At 39.9% G+C, this 22,085-nt stretch overlaps 1 long non-coding RNA gene across 2 annotated transcripts in view; it reads right to left on the bottom strand.

The window, feature by feature from the left end:
- Window positions 1-293: 293 nt before the first annotated feature.
- LOC147915231 (uncharacterized) overlaps window positions 294-22,085 on the bottom strand; it is a 59,314-nt gene continuing 37,522 nt past the window's right edge. For both annotated transcript variants that reach the window (XR_015554535.1, XR_015554534.1), the window contains exons 2-3: window positions 11,562-11,624; window positions 294-1,697 (exon numbers count right to left, since the gene is read on the bottom strand). This is a non-coding gene — a long non-coding RNA (uncharacterized LOC147915231). The remainder of the gene's footprint in view (window positions 1,698-11,561; window positions 11,625-22,085) is intronic.

Raw genomic sequence — 22,085 nt, 5'->3', positions numbered from 1 at the left:
AGCACCCTGTTTTCCAGGTCACTTGGCAATAACATCTTAAGTTCAGCACCATGAGGAATAAGAAATTTAACACATGGATGTTCTAGATAATGGAAGCTTACCATGCAAATTCTTGGACCCCCCTCCAGACCTACTGAATCAGAATCCCTGAGTGTGGGGCCCAGTAATCTGTGTTTTAATAGCACTCTAGGTGGTTCTGATGCCCAGTAATGTTAGAGAACCACCACTTTAGAGCATAAAAACTTGAAAAGCATTCTATTAAATTATTTCTATAATATATTACATACTTCCTTGCCTTCTGGAACAGAACAGACTAAACATAAAGTGCTCCTTTCCTGTGAGGCAAGAGTCACCATGATGAACACTCCTTGCCCAGGGCCAGTGTAACAGGCAGCACAGCAGACAAGACATTCAGGCACCACGCTGCCAGGGCCATGGTCCAGCCAGTCCCCTCACTCAGGCAGCTGTGGTTTGGGCCCCCAGCCCTGGTCATGATTCATAACAACAGTGCAGGGCTCTTCAGTGCAGGGCTTTCTGAAAACAATGCAAAGATTAATTGAAACTGAATCAGAGTACAAAAGAAAATGCATGCTGTTCACTAATTATACTTACATGTACTACTACAACAAATACTGCACAGAGGCATTCTGCTGTCATATTCCAATATCCCTTTATTAGAGAAGTGGTAGAAATTCTTAGGCAACTCTTAGGAAACATTTCTGTTCTCAACTGGATTTCATTTCTTATACCATCTAGGCTTTACTGATCCTCTCCAGATAACACTCCGTTCTTGCCCAGAAACAACTGCTTCCTCACAAGTCATTTAAAAGAGTCAAAATCTGCATCTGCAATTGCTTGAAGTTCAGATGTTACTAAGATATCTCCCCAGACAACGGCTACAGGCATTTAGCTTTCTTTGAATACCTTGTGCTGAACCTGCCACCAGCATCCTCTTGCTTGGGACTGGCAGCTTTTCCACACTCACAGCTCTCTGTCAATCTCCACCACTATTTCTGTGCTCTGACCATCCTGAGGTTTTCAGTGAGATTTACATCCAGTTCAGTTCCTTTTGGGAAGAAATAACGTCCAGACTGAGTCCAAACTGAATGAGATTTCCTTGGATTCAAGCAAAAATGCGTATGACAATTTGACAGATACTGCCAGTGCCTCTCACAGGGGTTTACCGAGGTTCCCAGAGATGTAGAGGGTGCCTGTTTCCTCACAACCTCACCAGCAGAGACAGAACTTTCTCTTTCCCGTGGATATCTCAGTGTCCTCTAACATCTTTGTATGACAGCCACCATTAGAACTTCAATCATCTCTCTTCATATGCTGACCCTTCCTCTCGGATGCAGTTTTCTTTTTCAATTGAATTCAAAGAATTGAATTGAGAACTTACTTTGAAACTAGTTCTCACAAGCATAAAACCACAGAACTTGCAGCCTTGCTATGATATTTGTAATGACCTCTATTCTTTTTCGCTTTGAAGATGAGTTGAATCAAGAGTCTTAAAATCAGAAAATGAAGTTATAAATGATCTAGCCCCTGTTGGTATAACAGCGTTGGAGTCTTGTGGTATCTGTCTCCTATTCCAAGACATCTCTTTATTTCCATTTGTGGAAAAGCACTGTTATTTATCAAGAGTCCAAAGACTCCCTTCCCACACAGCACTGTTCCATTCTTCACTTCTAAGACAGCTGAAATAGAAAAGTTAATCACTAATGCAGAATGTTAATAATAAGGGAAACACAGTAGAGGGGAGAGATATATAGGATCTTTCTGTACTTTTTGTTCCATTTTTCTGTAAACCTAAAACTGTCCTAAAAAATAAAGTCTATTAATTTTTTTAAAGTAAAAAACAGAATAGGCTGTGTAACAAAATGCTGTTTTTATAATTGAGAAATACACGCACAGAAAACAATCAAACACATTTTACAAAAGCTCATACAAAGAGAAGATACTCATTTAATACATTAGAATGGTTGTCTTTGGGAGCAGTGATAACAGAAGTGAAGTAATAAAATGGAATTAACAAAATGAAAGAGGGATATTGCATGGACCAACAATGATAATATACCATGAACTGAGTATGATAAAATCTGTCCTTGTGAACCTGAGGTCCAAAAAGAAAAAAAAAGTAGTAGTTCTCAAACTGGGCAGGGGGTAGAATTTAGAAAAATTTAAAAACAACACACATGCTTGAGCTCCATTTCAGACCAACTGCATCAGAAATTCCAGACATGGAGCACAAACTTGTGCATTTTGAAAAAGCTCCTGTATTAGCCAGGACACTTTTAGTTACAAAAATACAACTCAAAGAAGTATAAGTAATAAAAGGGACTGGATTGGCTTGTGTGACTTGGAAGTCTGGGGAGTAGTCCAGCTTCAGGCAAAAATGAATCCAGGAGCTCAAGCAATCTCATCATGCTCTCCCTCACTGCGGCCTGTCTCCATCTTAATCACTCCTGTTGCAATAGGTTCTCTTTCCATCTAGTGGGGAAGGTGTTACTGACATTTCTGGTCATGTGGTCCCCTCTGTTCCTGGGGGCAGAGGGGAGTGAAATGGACCACTGTAACTGACAAGCCCTGGAGGGCCCTGGGAAGTGGAGTAGAAGTTCCCCAATAGAAGCACCAAGCAAGAGATAATTATCCTATGTTCCCAGGCAGTTTAATCAGAATAACTCAAACAGTCCCATGTATGGCAGGATGGATCTTCATGGCAAAAAACAAAAAATAAAATCACTGGAAACATTTTCCAGGTTACCCATTCTCGTCTCTTGCTCACCTGGGCTCTGCTGCTTTGTTCAGTCTGGTCATGAACATGCCATCATGGGATGGTCACACCATCCCGTCCCAGGAATACAAAAATATTCATTTGAACTTGCCATAAGTCTGGCTTACAGCTCTCCTCAGTGGGCTTGGGATAAAAAAGTAAAGATATTTAGGGCACCTGGGTGTTCTGTGCTTTCCCATACATATTATTATCTCATTTAATTCTCACAACAATATAGATAATGAGTCTAAGATGGAGAAAGACTGGCTGAGTTAACTTATTTAAGGTCACAGCATGCAACAGTGAGAGTTGGGGGGGCTGGCCCTGTGGCCAAGTAAAGTTCCATGTGCTCTGCTTCAGTGGCCTGGGTTCGCAGGTTTGGATCCTGGGCGCAGACCTACTCCACTCATCAGCCATGCTGTGGAGGTGTCCCACATACAAAATAGAGGAAGATTTGCACAGATGTTAGCTCAGGGCGAATCTTTCTCAAGCAAAAAAAGAGGAAGACTGGCAACGGATGTTAGCTCAGGGTGAATCTTCCTCACCAAAAAAAAAAAAAGTGAGAGTTGGAATTTGATCCCATGTTTTATATCTCCACATCTTACCCCTGTCCAAGGTGCAATGCTGCATAGGTAGTATTAATAATAAAAATAATTATTACCATAAAAATTGCTGCTATTTATTGAGTCCTTCCTATGTACCAGGCAATGTTTTGCAAACATTATCTCACTAACCCTCACAACAGGCTATGAAGAAGGTATTATCATCCCCATTTTACAGATGGGAGGACTGAAGCTCAGAGAAGTTAAGTGATTATCCTAATCACATAGCTTGTAAGTGGTGGAGCCAAGACTTAAAACCAAGTACATCGAAGACAAAGGATGATTTCAAAAGGTCCTATACTGTATGATTTCATTTAAATAACATTCTTGAAATTACAAAATTAGAGAAATAGACAGCAGATTAGTGGTTGCCAGGGGTTATGGATAGTGTAACTATAAAGGAGCAGCATGAAAGAGATCTTTGTGGTGATGTAATAATTGTGTATCTTGATTGTGATGGTGGTTACATGAATATAGACGTGATAAAATGACATAGAATTACACACATGCATTGTACCAACATTCATTTCCCGGCTTGGATATTGTACTGTAATTACATAAGATGTAGCCAATGGTGGAAACAAGGTGAGACCTCTCAACATGGGACCTCTCTGTATTATCTTTGCAACTTCCTGTGAATCTATAATTATTTCAAAATTTTAAAAAATTATTTCAAAATTAAGTTTTTTAAAAAGTACATCTGATTCTAAAGCCCGTGTTCTTAATTGCTGTCCTACATCATGGGGTCATTATTTGAAGCTGAGACTAGCAGTTGAGCAGACTATAGCTCCAAAGAAACTGAACATGACTATACACTATACAAATGTAAGGTACTATCATTGGTGGTACTAATATGGAAATGTCAGTTCTCTAAGAAGATAACTTCAAATATATTTTGCTTCCAGATTTTTAACGCATAATAAATCTAGACAACGTGCTTTGCCCCATATACATGTAGCTAGTCTCAGTTATGCAGCTCAGCAAATTTGCTTGGCCTCTACCTATCCCCCGCCCCGCTCCACTTCTGCTACTTGCAACTACCATCACTCCATCTCCATCAACTTCTCAGCCTCCCCTGGAGATGGGGGCTGGGCTTCAGCACAGTCTCCATCAGAAGGAGCCAAAAGAGAAATTCCTTCTCCTCCCTCCATGGGCTATTCTGAGTCTCAGGGGTTTTTTCTTCCTTGCCTACCACATTTCTCTTTTTCCCTCACTCTTGCTGCTCTGGGATTGCACCTGCGGTAAATCTTTAGTAGGCAAGGTTTGCCTCAGGTTTTGTTTTCTAGGGAAGCTGGACTAAGATAATGTGTATTACTGAAAAGCTACACTCAAACCAAATTTTATTAAATTGAATTATATTTTAAATGCATTTAAGGAGATTTTCTGCTTAAGATTATTTTAATGGAATAAGAACCTTTCTGTAATTCATATAAATACGTTCTCCTGTCATATTTACTTTTTCATAAGGTTAGATTTTTGCACATTAGATTTTTACAACTAAGTTTAGAGGGCATGGGCAAATGGCTAGTACTGAAACAAACACAATTTTTAAAAATATATTTTTAAGAAAGTTTCTCCCCGGTAGCAACAAGCACACCCAGTGCCCAGATTTTGAATTCTAATACCATTCTCTAATAAAAAGAACCAGGGCTCCTTGGAGAAATGGCTGATTCTAGGGTTCAGACAAGGAAAATACTAGATGGAGCATCCTATAGTGCTCAAAAAATGAAAGGACGGGCCATGTCAAGGAGATAAGGGAGCCAATGTGAAGGAGCTCCCAAAACAAACCTGGAAGAATTTGAGAGCAAAAATAATGTAGTATTAAATTATAACCCAAAGTATAAAATAAATGTCCAGGAATCCATACTGATATAAATAAATGATTGAAAAAATTAACAAGGGAGAAGAGACAAATCTTCCTTCTATTAGAATTTCAAATCAATTTTTGTAGATACTCCCTCTCCAGGAGGGACAGCTTTATCCCTCTTCCCCCCTTGAGTGTGGGCTGAGCTCCGTCATCGCTTCTAAAGAATAGAGCATCTTCACAGTGAAGCAACCTGGCAAACTCTCCCTAGACTAAGTGATCAAGGTTAATAGAACCAGTGATAAGTCATATTGATAGCATATCTCCCTAACACAGTGTGTTGAGAAGGGGACCTCACCTCTGTGGTCATCCTCCCCATCCCATAACCCCAGTCTAACTAGAGAAAAAAATCAAATTGAGAGGCATCATACAAAATACCTGACCAGTACTCCTCAAAACTGTCAAGGTCATGAAAAATAAGGAAAGCCTAAAAAATTGTCACAAATCAGAGAAGGCTAAGGAGACATGATGACTAAATGTAATGTGGTATCCTGGATGGGATCCTGGAACAGAAAAAGGACATAAGTGGAAAAACTGGTGAAATCTGAATAAAGTTGGGAGCTTAGTTAAAAGCAATGTGCCAATGTTGGTTTCTTAGTTGTGACAAATGTGGCCTGGTAATGTAAGATGCTAACAATAGAGGAAACAGGTGAGGGGTAGACAGGAACTCTGCATTACCTTTGCAACTTTCTTGTAAATCTAAAACTATTCTAAAATTGAAAGTTAAAAAACAAAAAGGTTCTAACTTACCAAGTACTTATAATGTACTTAAAAAACAGAAACCGGAAAGGAGAAATATTGCATATAGATCCAGCAGGAGAGGAGAAAAAGTGTACTGCTTATTTTTTACATGAATCATTGTACTCCCTTTTTAAGCCTACTTTGCTTAACACTGTGACCCAGTTGGAATTGAGCTCAGTAATGCAGAAAGAGACATTCTGATGGATGAGGGAAGTCATTAAAATCTGGAAATCTCCATATCCCAGATTATCCAGAACTGTCTGGGTCAAAATCTGGATACAGGTGAGGTGGGCAGACACTAAGCTATCGAGGGAAAACTTCAGGTAAGATTCTATTTGCTCTTTGGCCCTGCAGGAGCTCACCATGGCACTGTCCAATTTTCTCAGATGAAAGATGTTTAGAAATATACAAACTACAGCGTCATTTTCCCTTTCATGGATGGTGGTGATTTACATCCAAAAACTAATTAGAAAAAATAATTATTCCCAGTGATACACTGATTTTAATAGATTCCTATAGGTTAAGTGACTACAAATGCTACTCTAGAGGAAAATATTAGATAAGAATCAAAAACTTAGCTTATATTTACTTCCATGTTATAAACTGATCATCATATAAAGTTTATAATTTAAAAATTCTTAGCTAATTTTATCATATAAATCCAGTGATAGAATAGGTATTATTTTCATCTTATAAATAAGAAAATCTGAGGATCTGAATAATTAAGTAAATGGTTGCAGAGAATACAACTAGTAAGTAGCTGAACGAGGTTTAAACATTTAGAACCCAAGTTATCTGGCTTCAGTTCTTGACCCAATGCTGGTCACTCCATATTCTCGGCCTGCCTGGCACTGCCAGGTCCCTTTATAAGCTCAAACCTTCCAGCTTGAATGGGGTAAAGGTAGCTCCTGGTACATTCTAGGGATAAGTTGTGCCTCTCGCATGCTGGCAGGTGAGCTTAACTTTGCAGTTTGTACTGTCTTCATCATATGTTGTCAAGCAATGGGAATTGGCCTTTTTCACAGCCACAGTTTCACAAAAAACACTTGAGTTCCAGGGAAGGTGGAGGAGGTTTCCTACATGGCACTTAAAAATTCTCCAATGAAGGCATCACACTCCCTGACTTCAAAATATACCTCAAAGCTATAATAATTAAAACAGCATGATACTGGTACACAAAACAGACACACAGATCAATGGAACAGAATTGAAAGCCCAGAAATAAAACCACACATATACGGACAGCTAATCTTTGACAAAGGAGCCAAGACTATACAACGGAGAAAGGAAAGTCTCGTCAATAAATGGTGCTGGGAAAACTGGACAGCCACTTGCAAAAGAATGAAAGTAGACCATCTTCTTTCGCCATACACAAAAATTAACTCAAAATGGATCAAAGACCTGAAGGTGAGACCTGAAACTATAAAACTCCTGGAGGAAAATATAGGCAGTATACTCTTTGACATTGTTCACAGAGGGATCTTTTTGAATTCCATGTCTACACAGACAAGGGAAACAAAAGAAAAAATAAACAAATGGAACTTCATCAGCCTAAAGAGCTTCTGCAAGGCAAATGAAACCAGGATCAAAATGAAAAGACAACCCACTAGCTGGGAGAAAGTATTTGCAAATCACTTATCTGACAAGGGATTAATCTCTATAATATATAAAGAACTCACACAACTGAACAACAAAAAAACAAACAACCCAATCAAAAAATGGGCAGAGGATATGAACAGATATTTTTCTAAACAAGATATACAGATGGCCAATAGGCACGAGAAAAGATGTTTATCACTAATCATCAGGGAAACGCAAATCAAAACAACACTAAGATATCACCTTACGCCCATCAGAATGGCTATAATCACCAAGACAAAAAACAACAAATGTTGGAGAAGTTGTGGAGAAATGGGAACCCTAATTTACTGCTGGTAGGAATGCAAACTGGCGCAGGCTGTATGGAAAACAGGATGGAGATTCCTCCAAAAATTAAAAATAGAAATACCTTATGATCCAGCTATCCCACTACTGGGTATCTACCCAAAGATCTTGAAATCAACAATCCTAAGTGGTTTATGCACCCCTATGTTCATTGCAGCATTATTCACTATAGCCAAGAAGTGGAAGCAACCCACATGTCCCTCGACTGATGACTGGATAAAGAAGATGTGGTATATATATATATACAATGGAATACTACTCAGCCACAAAAAAAGACAAAATCATCCCATTTGTGATAACATGAATGGACCTGGAGGGTACTACGCTAAGCAAAATAAGCCACAACGTGAAAGACAAACACTGCATGATTTCACTCATATGTGGAAGATAAACTAACACACAGACAGAGAGAACAGTTTGGTGGTTACCAGGGGCACGGGGGTTGGGGGGAGACTCAAGGGGTGCAGCGATGCATTTATATGGTGACTGACAAACAATAACGTACAACTACAATTTCACAATGTTATAAACTATTATGACATCAATAAAAAAAAAGATTGGAGGGAAAATGAGGAAGCAGCATCCTCTCACACTGCTGGCAGGAGTGAAGACTGTAATCTTTTCTGATTGATTTGGCCATTGGGCAGCATGCATGATACCCGTGGACTCACCAATTCCATTCTAGGACTCCAGCCTACAAAAATACTCACCTACTTCACAAAGGTATGTGTACATGGGTATTTGATGCAATGCTATTTGTAACAGAAAAAAATCAAAAATAACCTAAGAACGGAAAGTTTAAATAAATTATGGACCACTTACACACACACAAAATCTCCAGTGAAATGAATGATGCTTGAGATTCTGAGATTTGCTTTAAAATAATCCAGGAGGGGGCAGAGAGGAAAGAAGGTACCAATGACATAGGAATGACCATAAATATGTAGGAAATGGCATACACATAGGAAATAGGAATGGCCTTATAACACAAATGTTGAAGCTTAGTGATGGGTACATAAGGCATCATTATATGATTTCCTCTACTTTTGTATGTTTGAAATTTTACAGAATGAAAAGTTAATAAATTACCAAACAAATACAGAAGTAAATAACATCAAGACTAGACCCTGGGTAAAAACTTAAGTATCTAAATTTTGAAGAAAATAACTAACTAGTTAGGGTAGGCTCACTTGTTTTAATACATAGACCTTAAAAGAGAATCACTCAAACACAACAGAAGCTTATTTCTCTCTAACAAAATGGTTCAAGGGAGTGTTCCAGCCTGAAGGAGTAGAGGCTCTGCTCCATGAAGTCATTCAGGGACTCAGCTGAACAGAGTTTCTGCCATCTTCAACATGTGGCTTCCAAGGTCACTCTGCTTGTCACCATCCTGGCCCAGGAGTAAGAGGAAAAGAGCATAACAGCCATTCTCTTGCAAGCACAGTTCAGACGGGCAGGCACATGCTACTTCTGCTGCATTCCATTAACAAGAGCTTAACCACATGAAAGAAACACTTAGCTGCAAAGGAGGCTGGGCATTGCGGCTCATGGCTGGACAGGCATGACCTAGTTACAGCCTTTGTGGAAGAAAGAAATAGCAAATTTTGGTGGAAAACTAGCTGACTTTGCCACAACAATCTAGTAGACTTAGCCATTAACACAGGCAGAGCCCAATTTATCATAAAGCATATGAAACTCAAACTTCCAGGCCTCTCACTGGCTCGGGCCTCTTCCAAGGCCCTATGAGGGACATGCATAAGTTACCAATGTCTGTATAACAAATTACTCCAAAACTTATTAGCTTAAAGGAATAACCTTATTATCTCACAGAGTTTCTGAGTTTGGAATCTGGGAGGGGTTTCTTTGAGTGGTTCTGGCTCAGAATATCTCATGAGGTTGTAGTCAAGGCTGCAGTTATTTAAAGGCTTGACTAGGACTGGAGGATCCACTCTCAAAATGGCTCACTCATATGGCTGTGGGCTGGAGGCCTCGAGTTTCTCACTACATGACTCCTTTACAGGGCTGTCTGAGGGTTCTCATAACATGGTAGCTAGGGTCCCCAGAGTGAATGATCCAAGAGAGAAAGAAGTAGAAGTCACAATGTCTTTTATAACCTAGCCTCCAAAGTAACATCACTTCTACTATATTCTATTGGTCTCACAGACCAATCCCAATACAATATGGGAGAGGAATTACACAAGGGCATGAATACCAGAAGACAGGGTTAATTGGGGGAAATCTTCATAATGGGAGGCTGGCTGCCACCAATCCCCAGCAATGTGTTCACATGTTTTTGTAGCATTTTGCAAAAGTAAGATATTTTTAAATTCTTTTTCTTAATGAGCCACCCCCCATGAACTGTATAAGCTTTTGGCCCCACAAAATGTGAATCCTTTTCTTATATGACCTTACTTGACACTTTCAAAATCATTTTAGAACTTCCTGAAACTATTCCACAAACCAAAGTCATAATAACCAAATTCTGAAGGGAATGAAGTACTTTTTCAAAACGTGTTTGTTTTGATTACGGTTAATTTTATCTAGTTTGTGCACTACTGATTTATTATCCAAGCTAGATGAGAAGTTAGGAGATCTGGATTCCAATCCAGATTTGACCTCTAACAAACTGAGTGACCTCTTTCATAAGATGCAGGCTACTTTCTGGGCTGGCTTTTTTTGTCAGCAGTGAGGGGTTGCATTAATTCATCTATACAGGTGCTTCCATCAAGTTCTTTAAAAGTCTATGATTTCATGCTATGTCTCCCTATGCCATAAATTCCTCATCCCTAAAATAGGGATAACAGAATCTACTTCATAGAACTGTAGTGATGATTAAATGAGGTAGCCTACATACAGTGTGAGGAATATGCCTGGCAAGCATTGCATGCTCAATAAATATTAGCCATTCTTATTATTTTATGGCTGAAAACTAACCAACTCAAGAAGCCTATTTTGAATGCTTTTATACTATCACAGTAATTTCAATTTTCATCTCAGATGATTATGCAAATTTTTTTTAATTGTGAAATTTTTGTTGTACATTATTGCTTATCAGTCACCATATAAGTGCATCCCTCCACCCCTTGTGCCCACCCCTCACCCCCCTAGCCCCTGGTAACCACCAAACAGTTCTATCTGTCCATGTGTTGGTTTATCTTCCACATATGAGTGAAATCATGCACTGTTTGTCTTTCTCTTTCTGGCTTATTTCACTTAACATAATCCCCTCCAGGTCTATCCATGTTGTTGTAAATGGGTCAGATGATTATGTAAATTTTTATAAGTTGGTAAAAGATAATATGAAGAAATATCAAGGATGTGGAACAATTGGAACTCTCATACATTTATTGATGGGAGTATAAATTGGTATAATGACTTTGGTAAAATATTTGATAATATATCCACTTAAACTAAACTTATGCATATCCTATGATAATGCAAATCCTCTCCTGTCTATACACCTGACATAAATTAGTGCTTATGTCCCCCAAAAGACATACACAAGAGTATTCATAATAGCTTCATTCATAACAGCTCAAACTTGAAACAACCCAAATATCTTTCGACAGTAGATGGATAAAGTACAATATAGTCATACAATGGAATGAATACAGCAATGCAAAAGAACAAAACTCACCAACATGATGTTGAGTAAAAGAAGCCATTTCATTATGCAGAGTTCAAAATCAGGCAAACAAATCTGTGTTTAAGAGGAGATAAGAGGTCAGAAGCGATTACCTTTGAGAGGAGACTGATTGGAAGAGGGGGTGAGGAAGCCTTCTGGGGTGCTGGAAATGTTCTATATATTGATCTGAGTAGTGGTTACAGAGATGTATACATATGTAAAAAGTCAATCAAGCTTTAGATTTAAGATTTGTACATTTTATTGTAAGTTGTACCTCAATAAAACATTTTTTTTAAGTTGGTAAGAGTATAGAGAAACACACTGCTGGCATCACTGATGTAGGAAAAAAGGCTTGACTATCATGTAGATTTATGCAACTCTGTTTCATTTTAGCTAAATCTTTAACAATTATGGCCACTAGCCAGTAATTAGTGAACAATTAATTATTACTCCCCATCATATACTACCTTATTAACTGTGTCAACTGTTCACTCACTTCACAAAATTTAACTGCCAGGTACTCTGCTAGGTGACGGGGCCATTAATAATGAACAAAATAGACACAGCTGTTGCCTCCACAGAGCTAGGTGTATCAGGGCAAGACAGAAAAGCAACCAGGAGTTACAACTGCAGGTCTCAAATGTATTATTATGGGTAAGTAGAAGGCATTTCCCTGCTGTTGGAGAACAAAGCAGGGGCAATGAGCCAGAAGGGAAAGACTTGTTGAAGAAAATAATATCTAAGTTGAAATCAGTTCCTTTAGAGCAGAAATAGCATGCTGTTCCACAGGCCAAAGAAAGCATGGCATATTCTAGGACCTGAGAGGAGTTCAGTATGGCTGGATATCAAGTGTGCTGGAGAGGAAGCAAGGAGTGCAACAAATGATGCTATAGAAGCCGACCCATGGAAGACCCTGCAAGCCCTGTGAAGGGGGTTAAGATGTTATTCTACAGACAGGGAAAAGACATGACTTGGCATGTGTTCTGAATGTATTAGTCTGCCTTCAATGTGAAGAATGAACTAGAAGGAGGCAAGATTGGAGGAAGAGACTGGTTAGGAGCCTGTTGCAGTAAACTAGGCTGGAGTTGATGGTATCTAAAACCAAGGCAGTAGAGAAGAATTGAGAGATATTTGGGAAGTAGTAATGGTAGGACTTGAAGACTGGTTGGCTAAGCAAAGGAGAGTGATGAGTGAAGCTTGACACCTAGTTTCTGGCTTGAACAATCCTGTTGACAGTAATGCCACTTACCAGGATAGGGAATACAATTAAGAAGTAGTTTTCTAGTTTGAGGGATTTTGATGAGGTGAGAGGAGGAAGCAAATGAGTTCTCTGTTTAAAGTCCTTAGGAGCCACAGAAACAGAGATATTCAGAATGCAGTTGGTGCTTAGGAGAGAGAACTGTCCTGAAGAAATAAATTTGGGAGTCAGCATTATAAAGAAATTCATTAAAGCCAGCCCTGGTGGTCTAGTGGTTAAGATCTAGTGCTCTCACCATGCCACCCAAGTGTGTTTCCCAATTAGGGACTCACACCATCCGTCTATTAGTTGTCACACTGTGGTGGGTGTGTGTTGCTGTGACGCTGAAATCTCCAACACTGGTATTTCAAATACCAGCAGGGTCCCTCAGGATGGATAGGTTTCAGCGGAGCTTCCAGACTAAGACAGACAAGGAAGAAGGACCTGGCCACCCACTTCCCCCAAAACTGGCCATGAGAACCCTATGAATAACAGCAGAGCATTGTCTGATACAGCACCGGAAGGTGAGAGGATGGTGCAAAAAGACCGGGCAGGGTTCCGTTCTGCTGTACACAAAGTCTCTAGGAGTCAGAATCACCTTGATGGCACTAACAACAATTAAAGTCATGGGAGTAGAGAAAATCTAAAATCACCCCTGAATAATATGTAGAGTGAGAAGAGAAACAGATTTGGTATAGAACACTGAGGAATATTCATCTTTAAATAATCAGCAGCAGAGACAGAAGGTCCCTCAAAGAATAATGAAGAGGAACAGAGAAAAAGGAGGGAAACCAGAAGATCGTATATATAGAAGCAAAAAGAAGTGAGATTTTTTGAAAAATGTTAAGTGGGCAACAGGGTCAAATGCTGCCAGGAGGTTCCATCAGGGAAGTCTTGGTGATCTTAACAAAAGCAGTAGCACAGGAGGTAGATGCCGAATTTCAGTGGTTGAGGACTCAATGGGAGATGAGGGGGTTACTGTATCTGATTCTCAAACATCCACCCCCTCTCTGAAAGTGGAGAATCCTATTCCCCTTGCCAATGACTAGTTTAGAAATATATTAAAGTACTAATTTTAGACAACAGAGTTGTCTAAACTAAACTAAACTCACTAGTTGAAACTTTCAGAAAGGGATTTATTACAGAGTATTGGTTAGTTTTAGGATGTCTGGGAAGGCCAAGGAACCAAGCTTGGTTGTTGCATGTTGACAACACAGCCAGGAGAAAGGCCCAACCATATCATGGGAACTCTGTAGCAGGTATGTCCTTGCTGCCATTATCTGCTGCTTGATACTCAAGAATCTAGGATCTGGTCACTCGAACCTCTCTACAACAGCTGCAGCAGAAAAGTACGAAAGCATATCCATCTGTGCTCCCCAGAAGCACTGTGTGGCCTCTGCCTTGCGATGCTCACTCTGCCTGCCAAGACTGACAGGGGTGCATCTGCCTGGCAGAAAGCACGAGTAACCCTTGCTACACTTCAAATGAGTCTTGGAAATATAGTCTTTAGCTTTCCAGCTTCTAAAGCCCAGGAAGGCATACTACAATGGATTGAAAAGGTATGGAATGAGCCAGTCAGTAATATTTGTCGCTGTCCATCCCTCTGACTATTCAGCATCTGTTCATCCTTCTCCCCACACTTAAAATTACAAACCACAAATTGCAACAACACCACTGCCTCTCATAATGCAATTATTTCTTGTACAAAAGAAGTTACATTCATTCTCTCCCTTCAAGACACAGAATCTCATCAATAACTTCATTTATCTTTGGCTAATGTTTTTTCCTCCTCTGGTTAAGACACAACTCAGTACTGATATTGTGAAATCTATGGACTAAATTGTGAAGTTAACCACAAACAAAAAGAGCAAGGAAAAAAAAACAGACCAAGGAAGAAGATAACGATAGCTACTCTAGGCCATGAGGCTGTATCTGGCATTTATAACTTTCTTCCACCACTACTTATTCTATGCTTCCTTTGCTATCAGCAGAAGCTTCAATGGTTGAAATCATTTACCTAATGAGATGACATAAACCTTCCTTCCTAAAAGGTCTGAGCCTTTTTGACTCTGAAATATAGATTCCTGAGGTTTTCCATTGGCTTTACCACTGGGCATAGTAGGAAGAGGAGGCAAAGGATTCCAACATGGTTCCTAGGTTCCAAACATGCTTCTCCTTGCCTTCATTGTATGGTAGAAATCCTATTTATCCTAAAATCAAAATCAAGCACCCCAGCCAAGACATGTAATTTCTCTCCTCCCTTGTTCATGAGGCATGAGGAATCCAAAAAGACCAGGCGTCAGTCTCAATGTACCCACTTTTGTGTCTCCTGATGGACTCATTCCTCCCTTGGATAATTAGACTGTGAGACCAGCAGAGTTAAAAGTTGCAGGGACAAGAAGCAAAAATTTGGGGAGAGGGGTCATTAGATTTATCAGTGGGAGGTGTCACTTCTACTTCATATCCACTAGTTTCTGAAACCATGTATCATGGCCATGGAAGATATGCATTTACTGCATCCTGACCGATGGCATTACAACCTCACAAGGTGTTGTTTCCCAGCTGGTACCTTAACTGGGTCTCCCAAAGGGCTGTCTACCTTTCTAAAAGTCCCTCCACTTCTGGGCGATAAGATACATGGTAAGATCAGTGAATCTCAACAGTACTAGCTCAGTGCTTTAACTTCATTCACGAATAAACAAATTCCCTGGTCAGAAGCAATGGTTAATGGGATACCATTACAATGAATTAGGTAATTAGTAGAACTATAGATGATGATGCAGGTAAAAATTTGGCATGCAGGGAAAGTAAACCTATATCTATAGTAAATATATGTTTACAATGAGGAAAAATTGCTGCCCTCTCCATGATAGAAAGAGGCTTATGTAATCAATCTGCCACTAGTTGGCTGGTTGATATTCCAGGGCTGGGGGCTGGATCAGGGCTCAGATATTGGTCACTGCAGCAGGTATGTTACACACTCAGAAGTTGAAGTAGTGAGTCAGCCCCAGGGGTGAAGTTGATGTTGGACCTATGCATAATCTCCTTCCCTGCCACCATTTCAACCTTTTCAATGAGCCTATTGAGCAAACATTTAGAGACCTGGGAAAAGGCCTTTTGTTCACCTAATTATTGAGAATCTCCTCTGCAGGAGTCCTTGTCAAGCATCCTCATGGGACACAGTTATTCTCATACTCTGGGCACAATCCATAGATCTCCATCCATGCACTTCTTTCCCCATATCTCTTTGTTTCAGTCTTTCAATCTTGTTTTTTTCATGATCTGACTTAGCTCTGCCCAGGAATCAACATAAATCCACACCGCAGAACATCTTCCATAAAAAATACCATGAGATGGTCCTTCTAAAACTCACACATGTGCATCTGCTTGGCAGAAAGAAGCTTGTTACATGAAAAAACCTTGATGATTTCTTTTTTCCTGTGAAGAGGAGGCAAGGTCATCTGCTAATAGTGATGAAGAAAGTGGCATAATCAGAGATTTGAGGAATTCAAAAGGTTTAAAATAGCCACACATCAGAGAGAGCTGACTTGGAAAACAAAGACATGATTTGGGGGATAGTTTTGAAGGTGTCAACATACAGGGTTATGTGATTTTTCTCCAGAAGCCCTACTGTAAGCCACCAAGAAGCAAAATCTACCACAACAGACAAACGTAGCATTATACTGCAACCTCAAGACCATCCATTCACCTGTACTTAAAAAGAATTGCTAGCTCACAAAATCAATTTACTGGTGATTTTTTTTAGCTAAATCAGGGTTATTATTTAGATATGAGATTTTTAATAGTAGCTTTTGTCTAAAGCACAAGAATAATGTATAAAAATTATTTTTCCAAATAAGTATTATTTGGAATAATTATCTTTTAAAATATGTAAAATCAATTGGTAACAATATTTGCCTCTGGGAAGGGGAACTAGGTGGCTGAAAGACAAGAGTGGAGAGAAATTTACTTTTCACAAGATACCCCTTTGTAGCTTTCAAATTTATACCTATACATAAAAATACCCATGCAGTCCCTTGATGTGTCCAGCCTTTCCTGATATAAGTGCCCTTCTCTGAGAGGACAGGGGTCTGTGCAACTGGCCTTCTGCCCATTAGGTCCACTCTATACCAAATGACACCTTTGGTGATATTCTAAGCCATTTCTCGACATCAGCTAATCAGACAGATATTTTCCAAAATCTATGTAGTGAGAATATGAATTACTTATTTTTTCCCTGTATTTTCCAAACTTTCTATAACACACACAGTCAGGAAAAAATGCATCATAAATATTTTGTCATGTACTCATTCATTTATCCATGTATTCACAAATTTTTATTGAATAGTAGTGTATGTGTATGTTTTCTAAAAACCCCTATGTGATGTGCTCTAGGAAATACAGAGCTAAAAGAGGCAGCCTCTAGTTACTTCAATCTTTTTTCAATGGGGCAGAATGTAAATAAGGAGCGATCCCTGACTTCCAGCTGTTTACAGACAGATATGCAGAAAAGTACCTAATAAAACAGAATGATGTAAAAGCTATATGTAACAATTATTGTACTATGGGAGTGAAGAAGAAGAAACAATTCATCCTGGGTATATCAGGAGAGGTTTCACTGAAAGGAACACAATTGAGCTAGGTTTTGAAAGGTGATTAGAATGTTAGAGTAGAAAAAGAGATGGAAAGTGCATTCAGGTTGAGGAAACAGCATGGGCAAAGGCATGGCAAGTCTGGAAAAATGGTCACCATCCAGTGAGATAAGAATACAGTGTGCATGGAAACACTTATGGGAGCAGGATGCTGAAAGGAACGGACAGATCATATTGCCTGAGGAATGCTGTGGGAAGCCAGTGAGAGTGTAAAAAGGAAGGAACAAGTTCCACTCATGTTTAGGAAGCCATCATGTTTAGGCAGTGTGATAACACAAAGATCACAGGCTTTAAAGTTAAGCAGACCTAAATTTGAATCCTGTATTATACTCACTAGCAATGTCATTTGGGGCAAGTTGTTTAACATCTCTGTTTCTCGATTTCATCATGTCAGACAAGAGTTGACAAATAAGTTGACACTCAACACCTGCATGGCACATAGTAGAGGCTAAATGAATCATAAGTATTATTCTTTTTATGGTAATGTGGAGGGTGTATTAACAACGTAGGATATTGGATAAATGGGCTAGTTCAGGGACTGATGTGGAGACTAGGTGAGAGGTGATGAGGGCCCAAAATAAGTAATGACTGTGAGAATAGAAATGACAGAACATAAGATATTGGCATCTAGTGGGTGGAGGCCAAGGATCCCACAATGTACAGGATAGCCTTCAACAACAAAGGATTATCTGGCCCAAAATGTCAGTAGTGCCAAGGGTTGAGGAACCCTGTATTAATGGAAACAGATCAGAGAACAAGTTGTGTGACCTTTACTCAAAATTTTTTTAAATTATGAAATATTTAAAACACACTTAAAATATAATAAACACTCATACACTTACTACCAAAATTTAAGAGATATTCATAACATGGCTCTTCCACATCAATGAGAAAGAAGTGGAGCCATGAGTCTGGATAATCCTTGAGGAACACTCTAGCCCTCTATGACTGGGAATCAGTTGTATCTGATGGAAGAGGACTTAAATACCTTCAGGTAAAGGCCCTTTGTTCCTCCTTTACAGAACTTTAAAGTGGAACGTTTCTGAAAGGAATAACTTATTAAGTAAAGGGTAATAATTTTCTCTTTGGCTCATTAAGCAATATTAATGAATAACATTAGGATAGCATAATATCTGGAAAAGAAAGAAAAATTGCAATATGCTCTGATGAAAACTTTCAATAAATGTGGCATAATGTTTCCTGGGGACTTTGCTTAAATGGATTCAGACAGGAGAACTCATTCTGGTCTTACAAGCCCCTCACAGTTCTATCAAAATCCAACACTGATGAAAGAGTCAGTCTTAGTATGGGCATGCCCCCCAAGTCTGTATATTCTACTATGCATGTGATTTCTCCCATAAAATGCCACAAATATAAATCATAAAAACGGTGACTCCTTTAGGGTTTTAGTGAACATTAATGTTTATGAGATAACTTATTGTGCTAGGAAATGCTCTAGGTGCTTGGAATACAATGTAAACAAAAACAGGTGAGGTCTCTGCTCTCATGGAGCTATAATAGTGGGAAAGATGGACACTGAATGAATAATTGAACAAATAACCATATAATTATTACTGATGATAGGGACAAGAATAGAGTGCTTTGAGAAAAATATAACAGGGGAATCCAATTTAGCCTGCAGGATCAGGATTGAAGGAAGAGTGACATTCAAGCTATGATCTGAAAAATGGGTTTCCACACCAAGAGGTGGAGAAAGGACAGGGCAGCAGAGGAAACAACAAGTAAGAAGGCTCTGAGATGGGAAGGGTTTGAGGTGCACTGAAAGAGGGGGGAGGCCAATATGGCTGGGGCATGGTGACCAAGAGCTCAAAATGTCAGTAGCAATCATGTAGGACCTGATAGGCCATGCTAAGGAGTTTTACATTTTATCTTACGAGCAATGAGAAGCTACTGAAAGATTTTAAGCAGAGAAATGACTGCTATGGTCTGAATGTTTGCGTACCCTCCCAAATTCATATGTTGAATCCTAACCCCCGAAGATGATGGTATTAAGAGGTAGGGCCTTTGGGAGTTCATTAGGTCATGAGGGCAGAGCCCTCACGTATGGAATTAGTGCTCTTACAAAACAGGCTCCAGAGAGATCCCTAGCCCTTCAATCCTGTGAGGACACAGGGAGAAGGCGCTGGCTGTGAACAAGGAATAGGACTCTCAGACACTGAATCTGCTGGCACCTTGATCTTGGACTTCCCAGCCTCCAGAACTGTTAGCAATAAATTTCTGTTATTTATAAGCCACCCAGTCTGTGGTATTTTGTTATAGCAGCCCAAACAGACTAAGACAAGTGACATAAAGTGATCTCCCTTTAAACCATCACTCTCATACCTATTGAGGATTGGACTGGATTGGAGAAACAGCAAGTGTGGACATGCAGCAGCCAGTGAGAAAGTTTTCACAGTTGTCCAGAGAGATACAACGGTGGCTAGGACCAGGGCAATGACAATGGAGATGGAGAGAAGGAACAAAATTCAACAAATATTTTGAAGGTAGAAAAGTCATTTATTGGAAGTGAAGTACAGGGAGATGGAATTTTCAAGCATGACAACCAGGTTTCTGGCATGAGCAACTGGGTGCACAGAGTTACCATTTACTGATAGGTATTTATCCAAGAAACATGAAAACACGAATGCATAAAGATATATGCATCCAATGTTCATTGCAGCATTATTCACAACAGCCAAGACTTGGAAACAACCTAAGTCCCCATCAAGGGATGAATGGATAAAGAAGATGTGGTATATATACACAATGGAATACTACTCAGCTATTAAAAAAAGATGAAGATCAGAGTAACATCAGCATCATGGTGGAGTGAGCTGTTCCTGTAGCCTCTCCCATCTAAGATACAACAAAAGGGACATTCATTAACAAACAGAAGACATCTACACAGCACAACAGACGTTGGAGCGATCCATGCAGCCATACGTCTGAAGGTGGGGGTACTGGATCCCCAGGAAGCAATGGAAGGAGATAAGCAGATCTCCTCCCTCTCCCCAGTGGCAGCGATCTAGGGTGTGGGACCTCATGCAGTGGCCAGCACGCAACTCTGAGAGGAGAGGGGTAAAAGGCAGCCCTCTGAGGGAAAGTGTTCATTCTTGGAGTTGCTTCCCAGCCCACAGGAATGCTCCACACCGAGGTGGCTCAATCACTGTGGGGATGCCCCCACCAAGCTGAGCAGCCCAGGCATGCTGCCAGTTAGTGCAGAGCAAGAGGGTGGACAGGAAGAAAGTGCCCCTTCCCGACATCCTCCCTGGTGCACCAGCTTAGCTAGTCAGTCAGGGCAGGGGATCTGCACCAGAGCACCTGTACCTGTGTGTGTGAAGCAGTGGTGGCCAGCAGGCAAACACAGATGGGCCCTGTCAGCACAGATTCCAAAAGATGGGCACAACTGCCAGAAGATGTGGCAGGTTCAGAAAACACAGCTCCAGTCCCCCACAGTGGTGGCAGGTCGAACATGAGACCAGATACTACCACTATTCACCAGCAAAGGTCCACCACATCAAAGAGTATGATGAAATACATTTTTCAGACCAGAAGGAAAATGACAAGTGTCCAGAAACCAATACTGAAGTCAAAGAAATTTACAATCTAAATGACAGAGAATTCAAAACAGTTATCATAAACAAACTCAATGAGTTACAATAAAACTCAGAAAGACAGTTCAATGAACTCAGGAATAAAATTAATGAGCAGAAGGAATCCTTCACAAAAGAGATTGAAACTCTAAAAGAAAACCAAACAGAAATGCTGGAAATGAAGAACACAATGAATGAGATAAAAGACTATCTAGAATCCTTAAAAAACAGAGTTGAGGGGCTGGCTCTGTGGCGTAGCAGTTAAGTGCACACGCTCTGCTGCTGGTGGCCCGGGTTCGGATCCCGGGTGCGCACCGATGCACCGCTTGTCAGGCCATGCTGTGGTGGCGTCCCACATAAAGTGGAGGAAGATGGGCATGGATGTTAGCCCAGGGCCAGTCTTCCTCAGCAAAACGAGGAGGATTGGCATGGACGTTAGCTCAGGGCTGATCTTCCTCATAAAAACAAAAACAAAAAACAGAGCAGACATTAAGGAGGACAGAATTAGTAATTTAGAGGACAAAAATTTAGAAATGCTTCAGATGGAGGAGAAGAGAGAACTACAATTAAAAAGAAATGAAGAAATCCTCCAAGAAATATCTGACTCAATTAGGAAATGCAACATAAGGATTATAAGTATTCCAGAAGGAGAAGAGAGGGAGAAAGGAGCAGAGACCTTGTTTAAAGAAATAATAGCTGAGAACTTCCCAAACCTGAGGAAGGAGCTGGAATTACATGTAAATAAAACCAATAGAACTCCTAATTATATCAATGTAAAAAGACCTTCTCCAAGGCATATATTGGTAAAAGTGGCAAAAGTCAATGACAAAGAAAAAATATTAAGGGTAGAAAGGCAGAAGAAAATAACCTACAAAGGAACCCCTACCAGGATTTCAGCAGATTTCTCAGCAGAAACCTTACAGGCTAGGAGACAGTGGAATGATAATATTCAAAATACTGAAAGACAAAAACTTTCAGCCAAAAATACTCTATCCAGCGAAACTATCCTTCAGATATGATGGAGAAATAAAAACTTTCTGAAATAAACAAAAGG

This window comes from Ceratotherium simum, chromosome 15 (genome assembly GCF_057802395.1).
Source record: "Ceratotherium simum simum isolate JZ-2026a chromosome 15, ASM5780239v1, whole genome shotgun sequence".
NCBI classification, from domain to species: Eukaryota; Metazoa; Chordata; class Mammalia; order Perissodactyla; family Rhinocerotidae; genus Ceratotherium; species Ceratotherium simum.
This window is presented reverse-complemented; position numbering and strand designations above follow the sequence as displayed.